This window comes from Dipodomys ordii, unplaced genomic scaffold (genome assembly GCF_000151885.1).
Source record: "Dipodomys ordii isolate 6190 unplaced genomic scaffold, Dord_2.0 Scaffold24, whole genome shotgun sequence".
Taxonomy (NCBI): Eukaryota; Metazoa; Chordata; class Mammalia; order Rodentia; family Heteromyidae; genus Dipodomys; species Dipodomys ordii.
Window position 1 is genome coordinate 5,007,902 of NW_012267240.1, and position 6,890 is coordinate 5,014,791.

At 41.9% G+C, this 6,890-nt stretch overlaps 1 pseudogene; it reads left to right on the forward strand.

Annotated features, from left to right (window-relative positions):
- The first annotated feature begins 2,367 nt into the window (after nt 1–2,367).
- Nucleotides 2,368–6,890, forward strand: part of LOC105984410 — a 19,474-nt pseudogene continuing 14,951 nt past the window's right edge.

The following is a 6,890-nucleotide window of genomic DNA, read 5'->3' on the forward strand; positions in this document are numbered from 1 at the left end:
TGTTACCTGAATCTGCTCAACTCATTGCAGAAACAAATGTTCAAGGTAAGTAAAAAGATCCAAGAGGAATAAAATTAGAAATACCCAAAGGAGGGTGTATTCTGCAGCTGAGCACTTGTTAGTCCACACTCCATGCACTCCACTTTTAGATTCTACGTGAGGCAGAGAGGGTTAAGAACATAGCTCAAGTTGTAGAGCACTAGCCTAGCAAGCACAAAGTCCTAGGTTCAAACCTCAGAGGAAATATGGAACACTCTCATGGCCATTTGAGCTGTATTAGGAGACCTCTACAGTCATGTTAAGTGAGGACATGATTTTAAGTGTCCTTGAAAAACCACCACACTATCATTTCTCCTGTTCCTTTCTGTTACTGTGGCTTCTTTTCAAGATACTTCAACATTATTTTTTTTTTTTGTCAGTCATGGGGCTTGAACTCTGGGCCTGGGCGCTGTCCCTCAGCTCTTCAGCTCAAGGCGAGCGCTCTACCACTTGAGCTACAGCGCCACTTCCAGTTTTCTGGTGGTTTTATTGGAGATAGGAGTCTCACGGTCTTACATGCCCGGGCTGGCTTTGAACCGCGATCCTCAGATCTCAGCCTCCTGAGTAGCTAGGATTACAGGCGTGAGCCACCAGCGCCCGGCTTCTTCAACATTTTTAAGGGGAGTGACAGCTTAGTTTTCAAGTTTACAGATCCTGTACAAAGCAAGGAGGCTTCATGTCCATAAACTCTCTCTTGAGTTGGTCACCACTGGCTAATGCATGTAATTCTACCTATTCTGGAGGTTGAGATCTAAGGATTGATATTCAAAGTCAACCCAAGCGAACATATACTTGCGATTCTTGTTGCCAGTTAACCAGCCAAACCCTAAAAGCAAAGGCATAGCTCAGGTGCTTAGAGCACCAACAACAGAAAAAAAGGCCAAGCCAGAGCACAAGGCTCTGAAATCAATCCCTAATATCTGCTTTCAGGAACACACACTGAGAAATCACACACAAAGAGAAAACACAAACCCTTCTTCTTGGTTTCTTAGCTTATGATACATGTTATATTCACAGGAACGTGGAAAAAACTGACTATCTAGTTTGCAAATTCTAGGCTTTATAATACTTTTTTTCTTAAGTTTTGGGGGAATGCTTTGGACTGAGTTCTTGAACCCAGAGTTAAGAGAATAAGGAACAAGTGCTCAACCACTGAGTCATACCTGAAACTCCAAAACCTTTCACGTATTTAAAATCACTTTCACTTGCATTTTCCTTAAAAGAATAGTCTGAAATACAAAGATGTAAATAAATAATAACATCTCATTGTCACCAGTGACAAGTAGAGCACACATCATCAATCTGGTTTTGTCTAGGTTCCCAAGATGAATTCATAGAAATGCATTGCTCAGTGCTGGTAGACACTTGCTTAATTTCTTGGTGAAAAGGTAGAGCATCTCACTTAGTGAAATTGTTATTCTAAGGTCGGACATTCACTTTAATTGTTAGTTACTTCAATTTTAACTAATTTTATTTAATTATTTTTAGCCAGTCCTAGAGCTCGAACTCAGTGTCTGGGTGCTGACTTTCTCCTCTTGTGCTAAAGGCTAGTACTCTTACCATTTTGAGCCTTAGTCTCAGGTCCATTTCTAGCATTTGATAGTTGGAGATAGGACTTTCCTATTGGAGCTGGCATTGAACTGTGGTCCTCATAACTCAGTATGCTGAGTAGCTAGAATTACATAAGTAAGCCAATAGTGGCCACCAATTCTCATTTTCATTTTAATTCACTGTAGTTTTCACCTCATTAACAGATCTTAACCTATCAATAGTTGACACAACACCCCAAGGCAAAAATAGAGGAAGCATCAGTGTGACTGCTACAGGAGAACTCTAGTATCAACAATGAGTGGGAAAGAATGCATGAATCCTTCAAGGTTGGTGATGAAGCACCCATGGCCAAAAGTCCAGTGCCAGAACCCAGAGTATCTGTTGGAAGAGCAAGCATTTGAGTACACTGTCTTAGCCAGTGACAGGGCTCCTCTGAACACAACCAAGCATTCAATAGGCAAATCTCCAAATGTTGCATCTACCAAGGCCAGAAAAACTAAGAGCCATGGTCACAAAAAGACAAAAAAAGCATGTGAAAAAACAACCCCAAGAGTGGTGGAGCAAAGAAACATCCTGGGAACAAAGTAAAATCAGAAGATAGAACAAGCACTGGAAAGGGAAAGTACAAGAGAAATCACCCCGAGTCTTACCAACAGCTCTTGAAAAAGCCTCAACGGCAACCTAGCCATGCATATGATAGACTAAGTGCAGGTTTTCATGCACTGGGGGACAGGAGTGAGAAGAAATCTGGGCTACCTTCCTCGAGGGCCTGGGGTAATGAATGCCAGCCGTTCCAAAGACATCAAGTTTTGTGCAGTTAACAAATCAAGGCTGGATTCTACTCCTGACTATAAAAGTCTTAAGAATGTTCTGGTAAACAAAACAAAGAGCAGTGTTGAAAACCAGTGTCCCTCCCCAAGCCAAAGTGAGCTGCTGCCTCCACCTGGGAAGGTCAAGTTGGTGTCTTTGCCTTTTCTTTCCCCAAAGAAGCCTTGAGCTCGACTTTTTTCTCCCAGTCCACAGTCTCAGAGGCCTACTGTAGCTGACCGTGCCTGGCCTCCTTCTAACATAGCTCAGCTTACTTAAGTAAATGCAGCCCAACCAGCTACTGACAACTCATATATGATGGCTCCCATCAAACCATCTTGGCCTATTTCCACCAATGCATCCCTGGGCAGGGAATGACCAACCCTCTCCAATCTAGTAATTCTCAGTCTGCTCTTGCTAGGAGGCCTGCACCCTACAAAACCTCATCCTTCACATCTCTGCAGCACAAGCCTGTTCCCACTACTGCCACCAAGCTCAGCTCAATACCTAAGCCTCCACCCAATATCTCCTGCAAGACTTCAGCTTGCAACCCATAACATGGAGGAAATCCCATGTTCCTGGGTCAGTAGTGTCAGATCCCATCAGCAAAGAGCAGAGGCCAGAGCGTGAAGCCATGCAAAATCAGGCTCAGCAAGAGCATGACAAGGCTGCCCAAAACACCTTTGTGGGGAAAATCCCATTTTTCCACCAGAGCAAAACAGACATGGAGATTGCCCAATACTATGGTATGCAGTATAAGATCTGCAAAGATTGTGGGCCCCATTTAAAATGCCACCTTTTCCCACATATATATGAAGAAAAATAGACATAAATACAGACATACTAGGATGTAGAAATATATTTATTTGGATACATAATGATAGAAAAGGACTTATCTATGCCAGTATATTGTTTAAAGAATAAAACAGAATGTAAGATAATTGATTAGAAAATGATTAATAAAAGTGTCATATTTAGGGGCTGGGAAGGTGGCTCAGTGGTAGAATGCTTGCCTCACATGCATGAGGCCCTGGGTTCAATTCCTCAGTACCGCATAAACAGGAAAAGCCAGAAGTCCTGCTGTGCGTCCAGCGGTAGAGGGCTAGCATTAGCTGAAGAGCTGAGGGACAGTGCCCTGGCCCAGACTTCAGGCCCCAAGACTGACAAAAAAAAGTGTCATATTTTTAATAATAGTTAAAGTTTATGTTGTTCTGGGGATAAAGATTGGCATTAAAAGTTGTATTAGAAAGATGAAACTAAACTGGGTGTCAGAAGAGAGTAGAGAAATAGAACCATTAAGGACAGAGGAAAGAATTTCCTCTTATAGTAGTAAGGCCAAAGGGAATGATTATATATGATAGATGCACAGAATGCGCAGAATTAAGAGATTGGAGTTCAAAGGACAAAATTTTGATAAGGTTAAAAATCACAATGATGGGTCTAGCTTGACCTGAGAATGTATTTTCTCATAGAGAATAACCTTATGTCTCAGTACTCACCTGGAAATGGATGTGACTCCAGCTAGCTATGCAGAGGCTGAGATCTGAGGTTGGAATCTCTAGGCCAATATGGGTAGACAAATATGTATGACTCAGTGCAAATAAACCAGCAAAGAGCCAGAAAGAGAGCTGTTATTCAAGTGGTAGAGCATCAATATTAAGTGAAAAAGGTGAGAGTATGAGAGTGCCCTGGGCTTGAGTTCAAGCCCCATTACCAACTGTCTCTTGACTATTGATCAACACTCTTCATTAGTGAGGTTCAGCCGTCGGCTGGGATCATATTATACACAAATGCTCATGGCCCCCATTGGAGGCCCGAGTCTCTGAAGACCTCAGAGATTGCAAGTGCCACTAGTTTTCCAGCGTGGCACTCAGTGCAGAGAATCTGGAGCTTATGTGTGGACACGACCAAACATCTGAAATACAAAATAAGGAGCTGCCTCCTCTTCCACTCATCCTGGGTTGATGCTGCCTCACCAACCATTCCCAGCAATGGAACAGAAGAAGAAAAATCTGCTTCCAGTGTCCATTACCACCCAGAGAGGGAAGCATTCACATATGCACCGTGCATCTCCCTCAATCTGCCGAGGCCTGAGCCCTTCTTCAGACTCTGCTCAAGGTACAGGTGGAGGAGATTGGGTGGTGGGTACTGAGGAAGACCAGAAAAAGATTATCGAGTAAGAGAAGGAGAGAAGAGGATAAGGTGGAGGAACATCATGGATAAATTAGCGTTTTAAAGATTATTTCCTGAGATACATCATATTCATCATTTTAAGTTACAGCTCAGCATCCTCATAGAATAGTCCCTGAAAGGAAACACCTCTATTCTTTATTTCTTGTGCTTGTGTGGGGCCTGAACTCAGTACCCGGTTGCTGTCCTTTAACTTTTTCACTCAAGACCAGTGCCCTTCCACTTAAGACACAGCTTTAATACTGGCATTCTGCTCATTAATTGGTTATGAGTCTCAGTGATTTGTCTGTGCTACCTGGCATGGAAGCTAATCCTCAGATCCCAGCCTCCTGAGAAGCTAGGATCACTGGTGTGAGCTGCCAGCACCTGTTTAGCTTCTATTCACTGTTCATAATTTTCACAAACATTTTACCACTTGACAAACTGATAGAAGAATTTAGTTATTAAAGAAATGAACAAAGAAATAAATGAAAGGGCAAAAAGACCACTAGATTCAACCATTTTAGGATAGTTGTATTCCAGTCAATCTTCTATAAACAAACACAATTCTAAAAATTTTCCTCCAAGGCCAATATTAGTAAATTGCTAATTAGAAAAAGGAGAGACAGCATTAGCATAATATAGCTTGGCAACTTATTATAAGGCTGATTTAAAGTTTGACTTTATATTACAAATTGAACTTTTGGAATGTCTGAGAATATTTGGTAGTCATATGGTGGCTCAGAAGGACAAAGAATCAAATGTTTATAAACCTAACTGAAGTACATGGAATGGGCCATAAATACTTGAGAAACTAAAAAATCTAAATTGGCCTTGCACCTCAAATTTTCTCTAAAGCCACAAATTTATGGTAACGATAAACTCAGCTATGAATGAAAGAAAAAAAATCAGATGAGAGCAGAAGAAACTTCCTCAAAGGTATGGCAAAGATTAGGACTGGATAGGCGAGCAGGTCTAATGAGAGGCAAAAAAAAAAAAAAATGACTTCACAACTAGGCGCTGATAGTATATACCTGTAATCCTACCTACTTGGAAGGCCAAGATCTGAGGATATGGGTTAAAAGCCAGCCTGGGTAGCAGAGGCCATGAGATTATCTCCAATAAAGCACCAAAACATCTAGAAGTAGAGAAATGACTCAAGTGGTAGAGTGCCATGTTTATACGGAAAAGCTCAGGGACAGCACCCAGCACTGTGTTCAAGTTCCAGCACTATCACCAATAGTAATAATAATGATAATAATGCCTTCATAGTTTACTGAATAGAAAATAAAGGACCAAGGGATATGTGGAGTAACAAACAGCTAACTAATTTACCTAACTAAATCTGTCCATCCCTCATAGCATACCAAGAACTGAAGGTTTCTAAAGTTGAACTGAAATGTAAGGCAACAAGAGTTTTAGGGGGGTGGCCATGACTCACACATGGAATTCGAGCTATTCAGAAGTCTAAGATCTGAGGAGCTGGTTTCCAAGAGAGCCTGGGAAGGAAAATCCATGAGAAACTAATCTCCAATTGACCACCAAAAAGTGCCCCAAGTGGCACAGGGACAATGCACAGGTCTTGAATTCAAGCCCAAGTATTAGCACAAAACAAACAGACAACTAATTTAAAGGAATAAAGAAGGGCCTCAGGAGGAGGTCTGGGAATGTTGCAATGAAAGTCCCACTTGTTCTGATGGATACAAAATACCAAAGTACACCCCTAATAAATTGAGGTGTGGCACTAGTGGTGGAGCAGGAACCTTGAACAACATAGCTCAAGGACAACAGCCATGTTCTGAGTATAATCTCCAATAATTGGGTGCACACAAACAAATAAAGATGAATGTTAGTAGCTAAGATGATGGTGAGACTTAGGCTAGAAAAGAATTAATGTGGTGTTTGGCCCTTATACTATAGAATACCTAGGTCCAAGCTGTGTATGCACATTCTATATGCTCAAATATAGTACACAAGGAGCTCCGCTATGTTATCCACTGGAACCATTAAACCTAAGAGAAGGGACAGCTTATTGGGAGCTAACTAACTTGTCACTCTGGGGATGAGCCAGCTCTTTCATACTATGTTAGGACACTCTGGCCTTCCTAACTTGGGCACTGTTCATTCTGTTGCACTGTGATCTTTATTTATTTATTTTTTTATGTCGGTCATGGGGCCTGAACTCTGGGCTTGGGCGCTGTCCCTCAGCTCTTCAGCTCAAAGCTAGGACTCTACCACTTGAGCCACAGCACCACTTCTGGCTTTTTCTGCTTATGTGGTGCTGAGGAATCGAACCCAGGGCCTCATGCATGCAAGGCAAGCGC